Here is an 18240-nt window from a genome sequence, read left to right as displayed (position 1 = left end):
ACTTACAACCAGAGCATTAACTCTATACAGCTAATACGTTTTGCTTTAATGGAGGTATGTGCTGTAGAGGACGGGTGTGGTACTATGGCTAATGTGGACATAACAGTAATTTGAATCTGTGTACCAGTCTAATGATTCAGTCATGTGATACCGGCATAAAAGTATCATTCGAGACACAGTGTTACGAGTAGTTGTCTGAAGAAGCCAGATTATTACGTAGTTTAACAGTCACGTTTTGTATAATTTTGAGACCTTCTGAAAAATGGTCTGTCGCTAACGACCTCGACGCCGTTGGGACGTTGCACACCCATCTTCCTTCTTTGACCTAAGGTAAGTTCTTACATCATGCTGTTATTAGAGATTTACATAATAAATATAGCTGTTATCACATGATCACGTGACAGTGTCGAAAGGCCATTGCCAACTGATAAATTCTGTGGAATGGCGTCTGTGTGCACGCATTGACCAGCTACTTGCCAATGTGCTCCTCACTGTCGCCAATGTACCGGCTCTTTACCTCTGTTTCTACCATTATTTCTGTGAACCATTCTTCTTCTTTCGTTTCACCTTCCTTGGAATACGATGAATCAGTCACTTCTTTGCATGATGTTTCTTCCTTTGCGCCCAATATTCCTTTATTCCCTCTGACGTTCTTCTTCGCGCCTCTTCGTAGATGACGGATTTTGACTTTATTTTCAGTCTTATTTTTTTCATCCTTATCAGTTATATGAGGTATTCTATCGAGTAATGACTTTTCAGTAATTTTTAATTCTCTTAGGTCTTTTTCGCTTTTCTTAAGCCAGTTAAGTTCCGTTATGCGGTTACGAAAGAAATCAAAAATTCATGGAATTCGTTCTGAGAAGATGACTGTAAAAATTTTGTCTTTCTTTTCGCACATATCTGAGAGCTTTCCATTTTCTTTCCTTTTTGTAGAGAGTTTCATTCTTGATGTATACTGTTGCATTACCGTGAAGTTTTGTTCCTATGCTTTTTCTTAAAATCTTTCTTTCTTTCATTTCTAATTATTCTGTCTGGTGTACGGGATTCCTTGTTACGATTTCTGCTGCAAGCATACAATGCTTCTCGGTTGGGCGCTATTTTATAATGTTTAATTCTGGACCTCAATGAAATGGATTTCTTACTGTATCTCTCTTTTGCCAACTAAAGATGTTTTTCGTTGAGTACTCAGTCTTGTAGCTGGTTTGCTGCGGCCTGTCATGAATTCTTTTAATATATCTGTTTTCTGTTATTGACCTTCAGGTATTTTAAATATGTATTTAGGTGTTGGTGTTGGTCACGATTTATGTTTTTCCAAAGGAAATATTAATAACAATTTTAGCCTTGCCATATTATTGAATGTAGCTATAATTAATATGAATCCTAGTAAACAATAAGAAGTGTGGTAAATAATAACAAATATAATAGTTCCACAACAACAATAAATAACTGTTATGGTGAACACATACAGACGCAAAAGTGAGAGTCAAACATGGCTCCGTGTGCCATAGAAAGAGCAATATAGGCGGTCAAGGATGGTACTGCCGAAAATTGCTACAGCCACCTATCGAGTTCCTTGAAAATCGTTGCAGAGGAAAGTTTAGACAGAAAATTAAGTTACATTATTAATACGTTACCAACAATATCTAATTCTTAGTGCAAATAATTTCTTTGGCCTCTCAACACATTATTTCGAAGATAAAATTTGTTTTTCTCAGTTTCATTAGCTCTTATTAGATATGTGGCCATTATGTTCCACGCAGTCGGGTACAATGTTCAAATTTTTGTTTTTAGATTTATTGATTATGTACGTGTTTTCCTTTTTGTCTTGCGAGAATTAAAAAAGCCACTCATGTAGGAGGATAGTCTGACAGTGCAAACTGATGGTTTGGAGTTCCTAGATTGATTACAATGTGGCTAAAAAATCACAAAGCTTTAGGCTGGCTGCTCTGCCCAACCACTCCCTAAACTAATTAAAGCTTTAAGGCCTGCCATGTGAGGACGAAATAGTCGGAACTATTTGCAGACCAGTAGGATTATACAGCATATTTTTGGTTCTATGCATAAAAATGTCTTCCGCCAAAACTATGGACCTCTAAAAATGAGTTCGTAAATAGTTTGAAGCCTTATAAATATGGTGGTGTAAGAGACTGTTAAAAATCACAAGGCTGTTTGAGTAAGGAATGAACACTCTCTCTAAAGGACCACCTAGAAAAATTGTCTAGTAGTTAACGTATGAAACGAAGCGAGAGTATAGTTGCGCATATATTACGACATGAAATGTTGCCAAAAATTGTAGGTGATGGAATGGTGGACCGATAGAATCGCGTGGGCTAGATACGGATGTCTAAGGCTAGCGGATGTTCTTGGAAGCAGTAATTACTCTGAAATGGAGAAAGGTATCTGGAAAATTGCAAGAACAGCTTGAAAGGTGTCGTGGGGTTGATGACATTTTATTTCATTTTTTTCCCATTTAATACATTGAAAAGGGTTTCGAGCATGTTTTCCTTATAATCAGTTTTACTTTTTGGTATATAAGACAGCAAATGTTGCCACATTAACCTGAAAATTTGTGATAATTTTTAAGCTACGTCTATTGTAATGCTGGCGCTGACTCTTCTTTTCCAAATATCAGAAATGTGGCTGCAAGGTTCAGAGAGCGAGAAGGTGACGTCGAATGAGGAATTGCGACATACGCATATTGAAGGAAACGACGCCAGTGGTCCTATTTTTATGTAATTGAGGATAACTTGGATTGGAACTTGCAGTTACAAATTTTCGCTCTGGCGTCGCTGTTTAGCTAAGAAGATCACCAAATTAACCATTGGTTTAGATTGTCAACAAAATGTGTTGTAATACCTCCTTTCGGTTTGGTCATTCTTGAGATCACTATCAACAGGGTTCTTCATAGGTAAGCTGCCAAATAAAATCACCACAAGCCTGTTAATTGACTATGTGTCAAAAGGGCTTTGTACTTAATTTGCCAGTATTACTAGACTCTCGCCTGGATAATTTATTATTTTCGGTGCTAAGACATGTTTTTTTGTTGCTAACACGTGGCTGCTAGCTCATTCTACGAGATGTTGAGCTGGGTTAAGATTGGCTCCCTGTAGAAAGTATGTAGCTGCAGTAGAACGAGAGTTGACCCACGTATCCTTTAAATGAGTCTCTCCAACTCGAAAATCAGCCATTAAGTAATTAACAAAATTATTGTGTCATACTTATCGTTGATTTTTTAAAATTTCAGTACACGAATTTATATATCATCTACTTTCATCTACGTTTTCAAAAGGACTGCTACAATCAGCTTGTGAAATAAAAGGATTTGTAACGAACAATGCAACTTGTATATGCATTCTCAGTAACTTTAGTCTCAGATCTAGTTCTTCAAACGCCAGCATCGTGCTCACTGACTGTTTACCGAAGTCATTTTGTTGGTCGCTTGCTTTATTTGCCTTTCTCTGTGTTCTTAATGCGTTGTTTCACCGATACTGTAAGGCTGCGCTTTCTCTTCTTCCTACAGAAAACAAATTGAATAGTTTAGCAAGTTTCTGTTGCCAGTGTTCTGTGACATAATTTTCTCGTTGACAGTGAGGTTCAGTTTTCTTGATGATTAAGTGAAACATTGAAGAGATTGTCCAAACGGCCAGTTTTGGCGGTTAACTGTCTCAGTCCCTGTACTGTTCTCTACCAACAGCTAGAAGATGAACAAGGATGCGACCTTGGTTTTCTTAACCGCAGTTGCCACTGAAGACATCAGTATATTTCCTACCACCAGATCATGTTCGTCGGAACTGCAGCTCGCAAGAAATTATGTCTTATGAAGCTAATTCACACTCTTAATTTTTGTGGTTTCTTATTATCCTGGTGTGGGGCTCCATGGGAGAGAGACGACGTTGTTTTCATGAAAGGCCGGTGGGTAAATTTAGAGAACATTCATTCGAAGAAAAATGTGCTACCATAACTGAATATCTCGCCGGAGATCATAAGAATAACATATCTGAGACTCGGGCAAATAGGTACATAGACAATCGTCAGTTCCTTATGCGAAAAGAATGTAGAAAAGAAAATCTATGACATTATTACGGCGTATCCCCCACTATGTACGATGAGTTTGTTGCTGACTATGCTTGAAGATGTAAATACAAAGTCTTACCCTCTAAAACATTTTCAGTTTCAGAGATCATACTAGCATCCAACACTACAAAACCACAAGCTCTGTTTGAGAATAGCAATAACTGCGGAATATGATGTAATGCTATTATCTCTCTTGGTCACCAAGCAACGTGATTAAAATTAATCCTAGGGTATATTTTTGCCGTTAGATCTAAGCACGTACTTGACCACAATCGACTATTCTTATTCTGTGAACAATGGACACATTGTCTATTCAGCGCTAAACACTACCCCTTACACTCGGAAACTGCATTTCCCTCCACTGTCTTCTAGACACATCTGCTGCATTCCTGCCGCTAACTTACCTTGCTAATGAACGCAAATTACGTGCTAAAAAGCAATATCTTTTAATAAACGTAACTAATATAAAATATACCACCCCCCAAGTTAAATAATGTGAACTCCTTTTTTAACTTCCGCAGGGGATCTTAAGGAAATCTGTCAGTCATTAAACAACGTTACAAAGTGTTGTAAACAAGACGCTCATCAAACTCAGACAATAGAAGGTAAATTTTAGGTGCTGCTTTATATAGTACTAATGCCACAATGTATATTCACCTCAGAGAGCATCCACATGTAGAATGTAGTTCCGAAGATACGTTGCGCATAGGATGAAAAACTTCACACAGAAAAATCCAGTCTGTTGCACTGGGCAATAATGCACAATTAAAATTTACTTATTTACTGCCTGCACATTACATATTAGCAAAGTTAATGCAGTAGAAGCAGCGGGTAATGTGTCAACAGGAATGGTACCCTCATGCCTTCGTCGTTAAATACGAGCTACAAACCCAACAAAACCATGAGGTTGCAACGCGGAGCCGTGGAGTTGCTGAGGCCACAGCCGGGGTCGCACTCAGTGGCGCTAGCGGGAGGGGTACGGCAGGGGGGGCCGAGGTATTTCAATTAGTTAAAGTTAAAAACGACCGGCGCAGGCAGCGCGCCGCACCCTGCGCAGCAATAATATTACAGCAATAATTCTTTGGCTAATTCAAATACGCGATAACCCACTTTGCCAGGGCAGACGGCGCACCACTCCCCGTATCAGGGGATGAAGGCTGACCGGGGAAAGGGGGAGGGCGGGCGGCACGGCGTGGCAGAAGAGAAGCAAAGTGAGTGCGGAATCTAATTACCAAGTTGACGTCGCCGCAGCGCGGGCAGGCATAGCCAACTAAAAGGGCGGTTTATTCGTTCCATCATCCTCTCTGACCCAAATGGCAGAAATGGTTCTCTGAGACACAATACTCTGTCCATCTCTGGTTAATCTGCAGTTGCAGAGGTTTGAACAGTTGCTTCTTGTCTCATAGTAACCACCTGCTCACACGTTAACCTCATGCCGTTTACTTGAAACGAAAAATGAAACACTGCCTGGCAGTACATCTCGGACAATGAGCTGGCAGCCATGTGTTAATCAGTCTGCCAGCGACGAAAAGACTGGTCTTAGTGCTGAAAATAACAAATTATCCAGGTGATGTTATAGTAACACTGACAAATCAATGAAGTATTGACCAAATGCAATATACTGTCAAGTAACGGGCCTGTGGTGATTTTATTTGGCAACATAACTACAAAGAGCAGTAATGATGGTGATCTCATGAATGACCTAACCGAAACGAGGTATTAGTACAACCCATTTTGTTGACGATCTAAATCAGTGGTTCATTTGGTGCTCTTCTCATCTAAACATTATTTCAAGTGAGGGGCAGTTTCATTTGGTTCGAACATTCTGTAAAATTGTGTAGTTTGTTCTGGACTGTAATTAAATTACAAAATTCGCTTAGTTGCTGCCGTAAATTACGTAATTATTGTGGCAATTAAATTAATTGCAATATATACATGCGTTGCTCTGTGAAGCTGTCACAAACAATTCAATTTTTAAATTTAACTCCTTTTACCCTTAAGTCTAAGTGTAATTGAATAATAAAAACTCAGATTTACAACTAAGATCACTGAAATATCTGTTTTGTTTATTTTCATAGTTTGCGAAACATACAAAGTTAAAATTAAAACCCTGATGAGATTTAAGTTTCTTTTTTAAGCAAATCGAAAATACGCGGTTGCCTTTGCGCCGCTCATGGGAAAGAATATCCTTTGTTACGTAAATGAGCTCGTAAATTCGGTGTAGTAAATTAGTACCGCGTCCTGAAATATCACTTGAAAACAAGCGGAACACTGAAACCACATACCAACTATTAAGACAGGAAAGCATGTCATTTGAATAGTAAAGTACCATATGACTGATTCTTCCGTATGAAACAAATTTAGTGAGACAATCAAAATTGCCAATAGTTGCAACAAATTTTAACGTAAATTATCTTAGTCATTTTTTGCTACACAGTAGCAGATATTTTTGAGCCATGACAACGACACATTTCTTTCACTGTGTGAGAATTAGTTAAGAAAAATGTTGGTGAATTTCGAGTGTCAGCTGAAGATGATCACTTACAAGGAAACTGGTTGTGGCGTAATAAACGTACCTGCAGTACAACTGTGCTGGTTTTTATTAATACTTAAGTTATACTGTGTTTACATTTTTGTGTGGGCTGTTCAGGCAGTCTGTACGCGACAAATCGTCATTTGTAAACACATCTCCGATGTTACGGAATAGCTGAATATGTTCTAAAATGTGACGGTGAGCAAACCGTGCTTTATTATCCCAAGATACTGACGAGATCCAGGGGATATTTAAGTGTTTTAACCATGGGAAGTACCAAGTCACAATTCTGGAATTCATATCCTTATTGTCTGAAAATGTCAAACGCAGTCACATAGTCGTCTAAAAATGCAAGTGGGATGAGGACAGTCAGTACAACGAGGGAATGGATAAAAATATTCTTCCTTTCGTCAGAACAAACTCAACTGAAACAGTGAAAACTAAAAGCTATAAATGTGTCGGATATCAAAAACAGCCTACAGTTGCACTAAATTACGTTTATTTTAAACCTTTATCTAGTGCAGCTGTGGGCAGTTATCCATTCGAGACAATTTCTTAATGGTTGGTGTTGTCGCTGCCATGATGAAAATAATAAAGCTATAAATGCCATTGAATTATTGGAATTATGAGAAGTAGTGGCATGGTAGAAGACACATTAACAGGATAGACTAAATACCTTATAATTAGTATAAGAATACGATTAATGGCCGGTTTTGATGACAACTGGGTATGCAAAAGAGAAGAAGTACTGTTGGTGCGGTGGAACACGTACTGTGGTCGCTCAAACGGCTAATGAGCAACATTTATTTTGTAAACTACATCTTTTGTGCTGATTACCTAACATTTTCAGCTGCAGTGGAGGCCATCTCAGAATGTAATGACGGTTACTTTCGTAATGCAGATATTGATTTGCCCAGATTGCACAAAAATACTCAATGATTAATAGTTTCATTGAAATTAGATACCCGTCTTCAGATCATTTGTATAGAAAAAAATTTAACAGTGCCAATCAGTTTCGAAGACTGCTCACATTAATTGTACACAGTTTACACTCATGAGCCATAACATTATAACAACCCGCTCAATATCTGTTTGTCCGTCTTTGAAACGAAATACATCACTTATTCTGCTTATCTGGGATCCGACAGCTTGTTGGTAGGTATGTGGTGTTGTTGTTGTGGTCTTCAGTCCTGAGACCGGTTTGATGCAGCTCTCCATGCTACTCTATCTTGTTAAAGCTTCTTCATCTCCCAGTACCTACTGCAAGCTACATCCTTCTGAATCTGTTTAGTGTATTCATCTCTTGGTCTCCCTCTACGATTTTTACCCTCCGTGATGCCCTCCAATACTAAATTGGTGATCTCTTGATGCCTCAGAATATGTCCTACCAACCGATCCCTTCTTCTAGTCAAATTGTGCCTCAAATTCCTCTTCTCTCCAATTCTATTCAATACCTCCTCATTAGTTACGTGATCTACCCATCTAACCTTCAGCATTCTTCTGTAGCACCACATTTCTAAAGCTTCTATTCTCTTCTTGTCCATAGTATTTATCGTCCATGTTTTACTTCCATACATGGCTACACTCCATACAAATACTTTCAGAAACGACTTCCTGCACTTAAATCTATACTCGATGTTAACAAATTTCTCTTCTTAAGAAACGCTTTCCCTGCCATCGCCAGTCTACTTTTTATATCGTCTCTACTAGGCGCGTAATGGGGCCCCTTAGGGATATGGCGGCTAAGGAGGGGATGAAATCCAATGTGTACTCCGTGTGCATTCCGTGTGGAGTCATTCCTGATGTGGAAAGGGTCCTTCCGGATGCCATGAAGAGCACAGGGTGCAGCCAGCTGCAGGTGGTGGCACATGTCGGCACTAATGACGTGTGTCGCTTTGGATCTGAGGAAATTCACTCTGGATTCCAGCGGCAATCTGATTTGGTGAAGGCTGCCGGTCTTGCTTACGAGATGAAGGCAGAGCTCACCATCTGCAGCCTCGTTGACAGAACCGACTGCGGACCTTTGGTGCAGAGCCGGGTGGAGAGTCTGAATCAGAGGCTCAGACGGTTTCCTTGACTTGCGCCATAGGTTGGCGGAGTTTCGCTGAATGGGTCAGGAGGTCACTACACTCAGCTGGCGGCTACACGGGTAGCGGAGGCTGTGTGGCGTGGACTGGGTGGTTTTTTAGGTTAGAAGACCTCGGGAAAGTACGGGGTGGGCTGCAATCTCAAAGGGTGCATGGCAGATACAGGACGTGATTGGATCAGGGAACAGTCAGAATTGTAGTTGTAAATTGTTGCAATTGTGCTGGGAAAGTCCCTGAGCTTCAATCGCTAATAGAAAGCACAGAAGCTGAAATCGTTATAGGTACAGAAAACTGGCTAAAGCCTGAAATAAGTTCTGCAGAAATTTTTACGAAGTCTCAGACGGTGTTCAGGACTGACAGATTAGGCAGAATTGGTGGTGGAGTGTTTATGTCTGTCAGTAGCGGTTTATCTCGTAGTGAAGTCGAAGTAGATAGTCCGCGCGAATTGCTATGGGTGGAGATTATACTTAACAGCCGAACTAAGTTAATAATTAGCTCCTCCTACCGACACACAGACTCTGATGATATAGTTGTTGAACAGTTCAGAGAAAATTTGAGTCTCATAACAAATAAATACCCCACTCATACGATTATAGTTGGTGGGGACTTCAATCTTCCCTCGATATGTTGGCAAAAATACTTGTTCAAAACCGGTGGTAGGCCGAAAACATTTTCCGAGATTGTCCTAAATGCTTCCTCCGAAAATTATTTCGAGCAGTTAGTCCACGAACCCACGCGAATTGTAAATGGTTGCGAAAACACGCGTGACCTCTTAGTCACAAACAATCCAGAGATAATAGAGAACATCATGACTGATATAGGGATTAGTGATCCCAAGGTCGTTGTAGCTAGGCTCAGTACCGTTTCTTCCAAATCCACCAGAAACAAACGCAAAATAATTTTATTTAAAACAGCGGATAAAGTGTCACTAGAAGCCTTCCTAAGAGACAATCTCCATTCCTTCCGAACTGACTATGCAAATGTAGACGAGATGTGGCTCAAATTCAAAGATATAGTAGCAACAGCAATTGAGAGATTCATACCTCATAAACTGGTAAGAGATGGAACTGATCCCCCATGGTACACAAAACAAGTCCGAACGCTGTTGCAGAGGCAACGGAAAAAGCATGCAAAGTTCAGAAGAACGCGAAATCCCGAAGATTGGCTAAAATTTACAGACGCGCGAAATTTGGCCCGGACTTCAATGTGAGATGCCTTTAATAGGTTCCATAACAAAACATTGGCTAGAAATTCCGAAGAAATTCTGGTTGTATGTAAAGTACACAAGCGGCCAGACGCAGTCAATACCTTCGCTGCGCAGTGCCGATGGGACTGTTACCGACGACTGTGCCGCTAAAGCGGAGTTATTGAACGCGGTTTTCCGAAATTCCTTCACCAGGGAAGACGAATGGAATATTACAGAACTTGAAACACGAACAGCTGCTAGCATGAGTTTCTTAGAAGTAGATACCTTAGGGGTTGCGAAGCAAATCGCTTGATACGGGCAAGTCTCCAGATCCAGATTGTATACCTATTACCGATTAGGTTCCTTTCAGGTTACGGTGATACAATAGCTCCCTACTTAGCAATCATTTACAACTGCTCGCTCACCGGTAGATCTGTACCTACAGATTGGAAAATTGCGCAGGTAGCACCAGTGTTTAAGAAGGGTAGTAGGAGTAATCCATCGAACTACAGGCCTGTATCATTGACGTCGGTTTGCAGTAGGGTTTTGGAGCATATATTGTTTTCAAACATTATGAATCACCTCGAAGGGAACGATCTATTGATACGTAATCAGCATGGTTTCAGAAAACACCATTCTTGTGCAGCGCAGCTAGCTCTTTATTCGCACGAAGTAATGGCCGCTATCGACAGGGATCTCAAGTTGATTCCGTATTTCTAGATTTCCGGAAAGCTTTTGACACCGTAACTCACAAGCTGCGGGCCTACGGGGTATTTTCTCAGTTGTGCGACTGGATTCGTGATTTCCTGTCAGGAAGGTCGCAGTTCGTAGTAATAGACGGCAAATCATCGAGTAAAACTGAAGTGATATCAGGTGTTCCACAGGGAAGCGTCCTGGGACCTCTGCTGTTCCTGATCTATATAAATGACCTGGGTGACAATCAGCAGTTCTCTTAGGTTGTTCGCAGATGATGCTGTAAATTACCGTCTAGGAAGGTCATCCGAAGACCAGTATCAGTTCCAAAGCGATTTAGAAAAGATTGTTGTATGGTGTGGCAGGTGGCAGTTGACGCTAAATAACGAAAAGTGTGAGGTGATCCACATGAGTTCCAAAAGACATCCGTTGGAATTTGATTACTCGATTAATAGTACAATTCTCAAGGCTGTCAATTCAACTAAGTACCTGGGTGTTAAAATTACGAACAATTTCAGTTGGAAAGACCACATAGAAAATATTGTGGGGAAGGCGAGCCAAAGGTTGCGTTTCATTGGCAGGACACTTAGAAGATGCAACAAGTCCACTAAAGAGACAGTTTACACTACACTCGTTCGTCCTCTGTTAGAATATTGCTACGCGGTGTGGGATCCTTACCAGGTGGGATTGACGGAGGACATCGAAAGGGTGCAAACAAGGGCAGCTTGTTTGTGTAGTATCACGTAATAGAGGAGAGAGTGTGGCAGATATGATACGCGAGTTGGGATGGAAGTCATTAAAGCAAAGACGTCTTTCGTCGCGGCGAGATCTATTTACGAAATTTCAGTCACCAACATTCTCTTCCGAATGAGTAAATATTTTGTTGAGCCCAACCTACATAGTTAGGAATGATCATCAAAATAAAATAAGAGAAATCAGAGCTCGAACAGAAAGGTTCAGGTGTTCGTTTTTCCCGCGCGCTGTTCGGGAGTGGAATGGTAGAGAGATAGTATGACTGTGGTTCGCTGAACTCTCTGTCAAGCACTTAAATGTTAATTGCAGAGTAATCATGTAGATGTAGATGTACTTAGACCATCATCAGTTATTTTGCTCCCCAAACAGCAAAACTCCTTTACCACTGTAAGTGTCTCAATTCCTAATCTAATTTCCTCTGCATCACCCGATTTAATTCGACTACATTCCATTATCCTCGTTTTGCTTTTTTATGTTCACCTTATATCCTCCTTTCAAGACACTGTCCATTCCGTTCAGCTGCTCTTCCAGGTCCTTTTCTGTCTCTGACAGAATTACAATGTCATCGGCGTACCTGAAGGTTTTAATTTCTTCTCCGTGGATTTTAATTCCTACTCCAAATTTTTCTTTTGTTTCCTTTACTGCTTGCTCAATGTACAGATTGAATAACATCGGTGATGGGCTACAACCCGGTCTCACTCCCCTCCCAACCACTGCTTCCCTTTCATGCCCCTCGACTCTTCTAACTGTCATCTGGTTTCTGTACAAATTGTAAACAGCCTTTCGCTCCCTGTATTTTACCCCTGCCACCCTTAGAATTTGAAACAGAGTATTCCAGTCAACATTGTCAAAAGCTTTCTCTAAGTCTATAAATACTAGAAACGTAGTTTTGCCATTTCTTAATCTATTTTCTAAGATAAGTCGTAGGGTCAGTATTGCCTCACGTATTCCAACATTTCCACGGAATCCCAACTGATCTTCTCCGAGGTCGGCTTCTGCCACTTTTTCCATTCGTCTGTAAAGAATTCCTGTTAATTTGCAGCCGTGGCTTATTAAACTGATAGTTCGGTAATTTTCACATCTGCGAACCCCTGCTTTTTCGCGTCTGGAATTATTATATTGTTTTTGAAGTCTGAGGGCATTTCTCCTGTCTCATGAATTTTGCTCACCAGATGGTACAGTTTTGTCAAGGCTGGCTCTCCGAAGGGTATCAGTAATTCTAATGGAATACTGTCTGCTCCCCGGCTTTGTTTCGACTTAGCTCTTTCGGTGCTCCGTCAAACTCTTCACACAGTATCATATTTCCCATTTCATCTTCATCTACATCCTCTTCCATTTCCATAATATTGTCCTCAAGAACATCGCCCTTGTATAGACCGTCTATATGGAGGTATGTGGCATTATACGTCTGCGCACAGGTCATGTAATTCGGGTAAATAACGGACGGCTGATTTGTGTGCGCGGTGATGGCCCCCGAAAGAGACCCTTGTGGGTTCCATAGAACTTGTATCACGCGAATTTGGATGACGAGACATCAACGTCAGTTCACTATAGTGCTCCTCAAACAACTGCAGGATGGTTCAATGACGGACAGTTATACTGCTGAAAGATGACATCACCGTCGGGGAAGACATGAAGCACGAAGGAATGCAGCTGGTTTACAGCTGGTGGTATGTCTTCGACTACTACTAGAGGTCCATGTATGCGCAAGAGAATGTCTCTCGTAGCGTATCGCTTCACATTTCGAGTTCACTCGATGACGGGATTTGTGCAGACGGCCAGCGATCTAGTGTAGCAAATATGTGATTTATACCAAGAGCCAACAAGCTTACATTGATTGCCGGTCGGCTTCCGATGATCCCGTGCGCACTTCAGTCGTAATTGACCAAGTCGTTGGGTCAACATGTGATTACATTGGAATGGTCTGCTGCAGAGCTCCATATTCAACAAGGTACGATGAACGGTGTACTCCAACACACTTTTGCGTGCACCAGCACTGCTCTCTTTCGGCAGAGATGCCACTGGTCACCATCTATCCTAGTTTACTGAGCAGAGAAGAGTCTGAATTCAACATTCGGTACCGGCCGGGGTGGAAGAGCGGTTCTAGGCGTTACAGTATGGAACCGAGCGACCGCTACCGTCGCAGGTATGAATCCTGCCTCGGGTATGGATGTGTGTGATGTCATTAGGTTAGTTAGGTTTAAGTAGTTCTGAGTTCGTGGACGTCCAACCATTTAGTGCCTCGTGGAAGTTTCTCTGTCCTTTTACCTATTTCCTTAGATACTCACGACAGCAGCACGTGAGCACCCAACCAGCTTCGCCGTTTCCGAGGTACTCGTCCACGGGCTCTGCGAAATGATAATCAGTCCTTTGTCGCAGTTGCTTATCTCAGTGGATTTCCCCATTTGCAGCCCTTATCTTTGCTGGGTGATCCCTCGTCCATATCTGCTCCGCTTACGTACTTTTGTTAACTAGTCACGTGCCTGCAGCGCCACCAGATATCACCCAACGTCGCGATGGGCGGTGGTCTTAATTTTCGGTCTCATCAATGTATGTGGAATGTTGTCTATATAATTTGCCTCCCATCAATGTGAAGAGTCAACGAAATCGATTGGCGCTGAGAAAATTGTTCTGTATTTTTGATTTGGAGGCCGTGATTTAATGTCACTAATACTAGCAATCATTGCGTATTTTGTGCGAATAAACTTCTGTAACAAGAAGAACAACCAATTTTACGTTGTTTCTGGATGGTATACATTTCCTGTGGATTATTCCCATGAATCTCAGTATGGCATATCGTTTCCTTAATACTTGGTTTATGTATACATTTCCAGTTTAAACGGCTCATCATGGTTAGCTGCCAGCGATTTACCTTCAATAGTGTAATGCAACGATATTGGATTGATCTCTCCTCTATGTGTGAGAAAGATGTACTTGCTTCTGTGGAGGGCCTACTGCATCCTGTGTCGGTCCTGCGCTGGCTTTTGTGAATTCAGAGAACTAGCCTTGCAGTGTTCCTACATACAACGGTATCACCCTCGAACAGCCTCAGCAGTTTCCGACTCTACTCGAGCAATACAGCTTTCACAATCTTCATTACAGAGTTCGCCCCGCAGCGAACAACTTTGCCAGGCATTCCCGTGCTGTTAATCACCGCCCCAGAGTGTGCATAGCGTCTGCAGGCGAGCATTGTCTGCCAGAATTTTACGCCTGCCAAACTTATCTCGTCTCGAGCTGAGGCGCGGGTGAGTGAGATCGATGGCGCCACGCGGAAACTGCTGGGGCTGCGATGTCGCCGCCGGTGCTGAGCCTCGCACGCGGCGCTTTTATCTCATAATCAGGGGGAGTGTCGCCTTCATTAAGGGCCGAGGGTCGAGGGCGGATGGCGCCCGCTGGTAGGCGGCGGCCTGAGCAAACACCACTTAGCGCGCAAGTGGCCTCCACCGCCCCCGCCGCCGCCTCCGCCGCCCCCGCTAGCCGCCTCGTCGCCACAAGGGCTGTGCTGAACTGCTGAACAGCACGGCGTGCACTTTCACCTCCAGGCAGCCGCGTAAAATGCTTTACAAGCTCGCACTCACCATTGACCTGCGTCAGTGTTTCAGGATGGTAAAATACGACGCAACACATTCAAATTACGTCGCTTGTAGTTCATTATGTCACCCTTCCGTCATCCTTTTCACCAAAGATCTCTTCTTCCGTTACGTAACGCTTTTCGACACCTCTCACTGTTGTTTTTTAACAGTGACGTCTTTCTTTTCGTTCACCTCTTTCAGTTTGTGGAGCCATGTAATGTCATTCTAAGACAATACGCCATATCTTTCTTTGTTAATGACGAAGCTTATTTTATGTGATCTATGGAAGTGAAAAAGGGTCGTTACTACTCACGATATACGTTAATCGCCGAGGTAGAAGCCCGCTAATCCGAACACCGAAAGTTCGGAAGTTCGGTCAATCGCAACAAAATCTGGTATCAGGCAGGATCCCCGATTTCGTTAGATGCTGAGTTGCTAACCTCATACGGTTGGAGAACTTCTTCAATGCGATTCGATGTGAGGGGATATTAACAAGTGAGTTGAAGTGTGAATGCCAGCGGTCCTGCCGCAGTGGAAACAACGAGGTTAGGCGCTGTCGGGCTGGGCTAGCACTGGGATGGGTGGCCATCCGGTCTGCCGAGCGCTGTTGGCAAGTAGGGAGCTTTCAGCCCTTGTGAGGCAAACTGAGGAGCTACTTGATAGAGAAGTAGCGGCTCCGGTCTCGGAAACTGACATACGGCAGGGAGAGCGGTGTGCTGACCACATGCCCCTCCATAGCTCCATCCAGTGACGCCTACGGTCTGAGATTGACACGGCTGCCGGTCGGTACCGTTGGGCCTTCCTGGCCTTTTAGGGAGGAGTTTAGTTTTTCTAGAGTGTGAATAGGAACTTAGATTAAGGTGGGAGGCGTGAAGGGGTAGTCCGTGTAGTGGTGCAAAGTCACAGTGCTAGTGTGGCATAATTGCTAGAGCAGGTGACTTGGGTTCGAATCCTGACTTTGGTACAAATTTTAATTGGTCGATTCAGTCTGCACTTATTCATCATAGAGCTTTGAGACGTGAAAAGATCTCTGGAACAATACAGTTTCATTTCATTATAACACCTATGCATGGGTTTCAGATAGGATCCCCTGTCTCGGTTGCTGTTGAGGTGCTATTCGATTACAGTTAGAGAGTCTCTGCAGTGCTTGGGTGGCGTTATGATTACGTCATATGCGTAATGAGCAGGAGACCTGGGTTCAAATCGTGGCCTTGGTACTAATCTTCGTTCGTCACTTCAGTCTGCATATATACAACACAAATGTTTGAGACGCGTAAAAGTCCCAGAGTTTCATTTAAATAAAAAGCTTACTTTCAGTCTAAAGGAAAAGGGTTTTATTATAATGTAGAATCGAACAATACATTATTAAAACATACCATATCGGAACGAAACGTTTATTACACTGCTAACTACAATACTGTTTCACACGTTTGTGGAGGAGCACCATAATTCTCACGTACAATAACTTGCGTCGTCTTTTGTCATAAAGAACTGAACCATCTTTATGCAATGTTGCAGCAGCATCGTACGGACGTCAAGTCGGTTGGTGTGGCAACGATGTGCTGAATAGCATAATGCCAGCCACGGCAGTCAGTGGTTTTAGCCCTAACGACGATGGCGGGGATGGACATCGAAAGTTCGAGAATTTTATTCGAACTGACGTTTCTTGAAACCTGAGAGATTTTATTCAACGTAATGCCAAGCCAAGGGCTTTTGCTGGTTCAGAATGAGACACAATATGTTTAGGGGTGTATTCTCCTTCACTATCTTATTTTTCAATGTTGCCTTTAGGTTGATTATGAACTATAGAGACAATAGCTTCATCACTAATTCCTTGATGACCATTATCATCGACTGATATCCTGTCTTGAAGGGGATTTCCACAGCATGTTCGTACGGTGGGATTTCTTGAACAATCTAAATGATATCATGATTTTAAATGCGACAGAAAGTCGTGCATGAGGCTTGCGACCATATCGAAAGATATCAAAATTATAACCATGCTGGTAGGTCGCTAATGACAGGTAACAGATGTTAATTGAACTTCGCTATTACACTACGCGTTTCGGACGTACTCCTTCACCAAATGATCTGCCAAAAGTATATTAAAAATCAGTCATAAGCACATGGCAATCCATATTAACACGTAATACAGAAATATATGTCACAAACTATAATGTAGATAGTACAAAATATACGTACCAAGTAACAAGATCTATCAAATAGTTTTAGACGCACTCAGTGTGGCACGTACGATATGAGAATTGTAAGCTACTAGTGCCAAGTGAGCAAACAACGTCAATACACATTTTAATAAAATACTCCCCCAAAACTTGATATTAACAACTGCACACAGCAAATGGAGTGCTGACTAGTGATGCTGCGTAAGACAATGGAAGACCTTTTTACTTTTATTGCAATTTATTGTGGTTATATTTGACTTCAGAATGTCACGATCAATTACAAAATGTACCAAGGAAACAAGCATACAAGAATGAAAGGCAAACGAGAAATACATGAGGAAAATATGTAAAGTAGTAAAAACCCTGTTATATAAGCCATTAACAGATAACATTAAAACCTGATGACCAAGTAAGAAATGTAATAATATTTATGTAAGAATGTATAACAAAGTGATACAAAGTAATAAAATCCATAGACCAACTTAGATCTGCTAAACCAAGAAGGAACACCCAAATTCGTTCAGAATACTCAGTTTCTATTGCAGCTGCAGTCCCACAATCTTCGTCGATGCAGTTACCTGTTAAGATTTTATTTTTAATTTGATCTTCTATTCAGGCGTCGAAGCGGGGTCACAGTTACAGTTTAAGAATGCATAAGTTCTTATGTGACTTGACATATTAATGGCATAATAATCTGGTTATACTGAAACTGACATACGTGGATTATTGCGAGAGTAAGGAACGATCAGTCGCAAAATGGAAAATACAGTGAAAATCTGATGAAACTTTGCACAGATGCGTTGGGCGCTGTATCTAGTACGCCCGTTGATCGCATGTCGCTCTTTTCAGTTCTGAGCTCCAAGTGAGAACGTAAAGATTGCTAGAAATTAGCGTCACCCACCAAGTATGAGGGCCTGGAGAAAGATTTCGCCTGAAGCTATGCAATCCACGTAGCATACCTGTCATGAGGTTCGTTCTACACGAGAATTCTCGGCCGCACTCTGCAGCGTTTTCGATGGGATGTGTTTAATCACCCACAATACAGCCCGTAATTGGCTGCCCCTGAGGTTCATGTCTGCTCAAATGAGCCCCTGGCTATGAAGACAATATTTTGACACAGACAACGAGCTACCGTCCACAGTAGAAAATTGTCGAAAAG

Source organism: Schistocerca serialis, chromosome 5 (genome assembly GCF_023864345.2).
Source record: "Schistocerca serialis cubense isolate TAMUIC-IGC-003099 chromosome 5, iqSchSeri2.2, whole genome shotgun sequence".
NCBI lineage: Eukaryota > Metazoa > Arthropoda > Insecta > Orthoptera > Acrididae > Schistocerca > Schistocerca serialis.
This window is presented reverse-complemented; position numbering follows the sequence as displayed.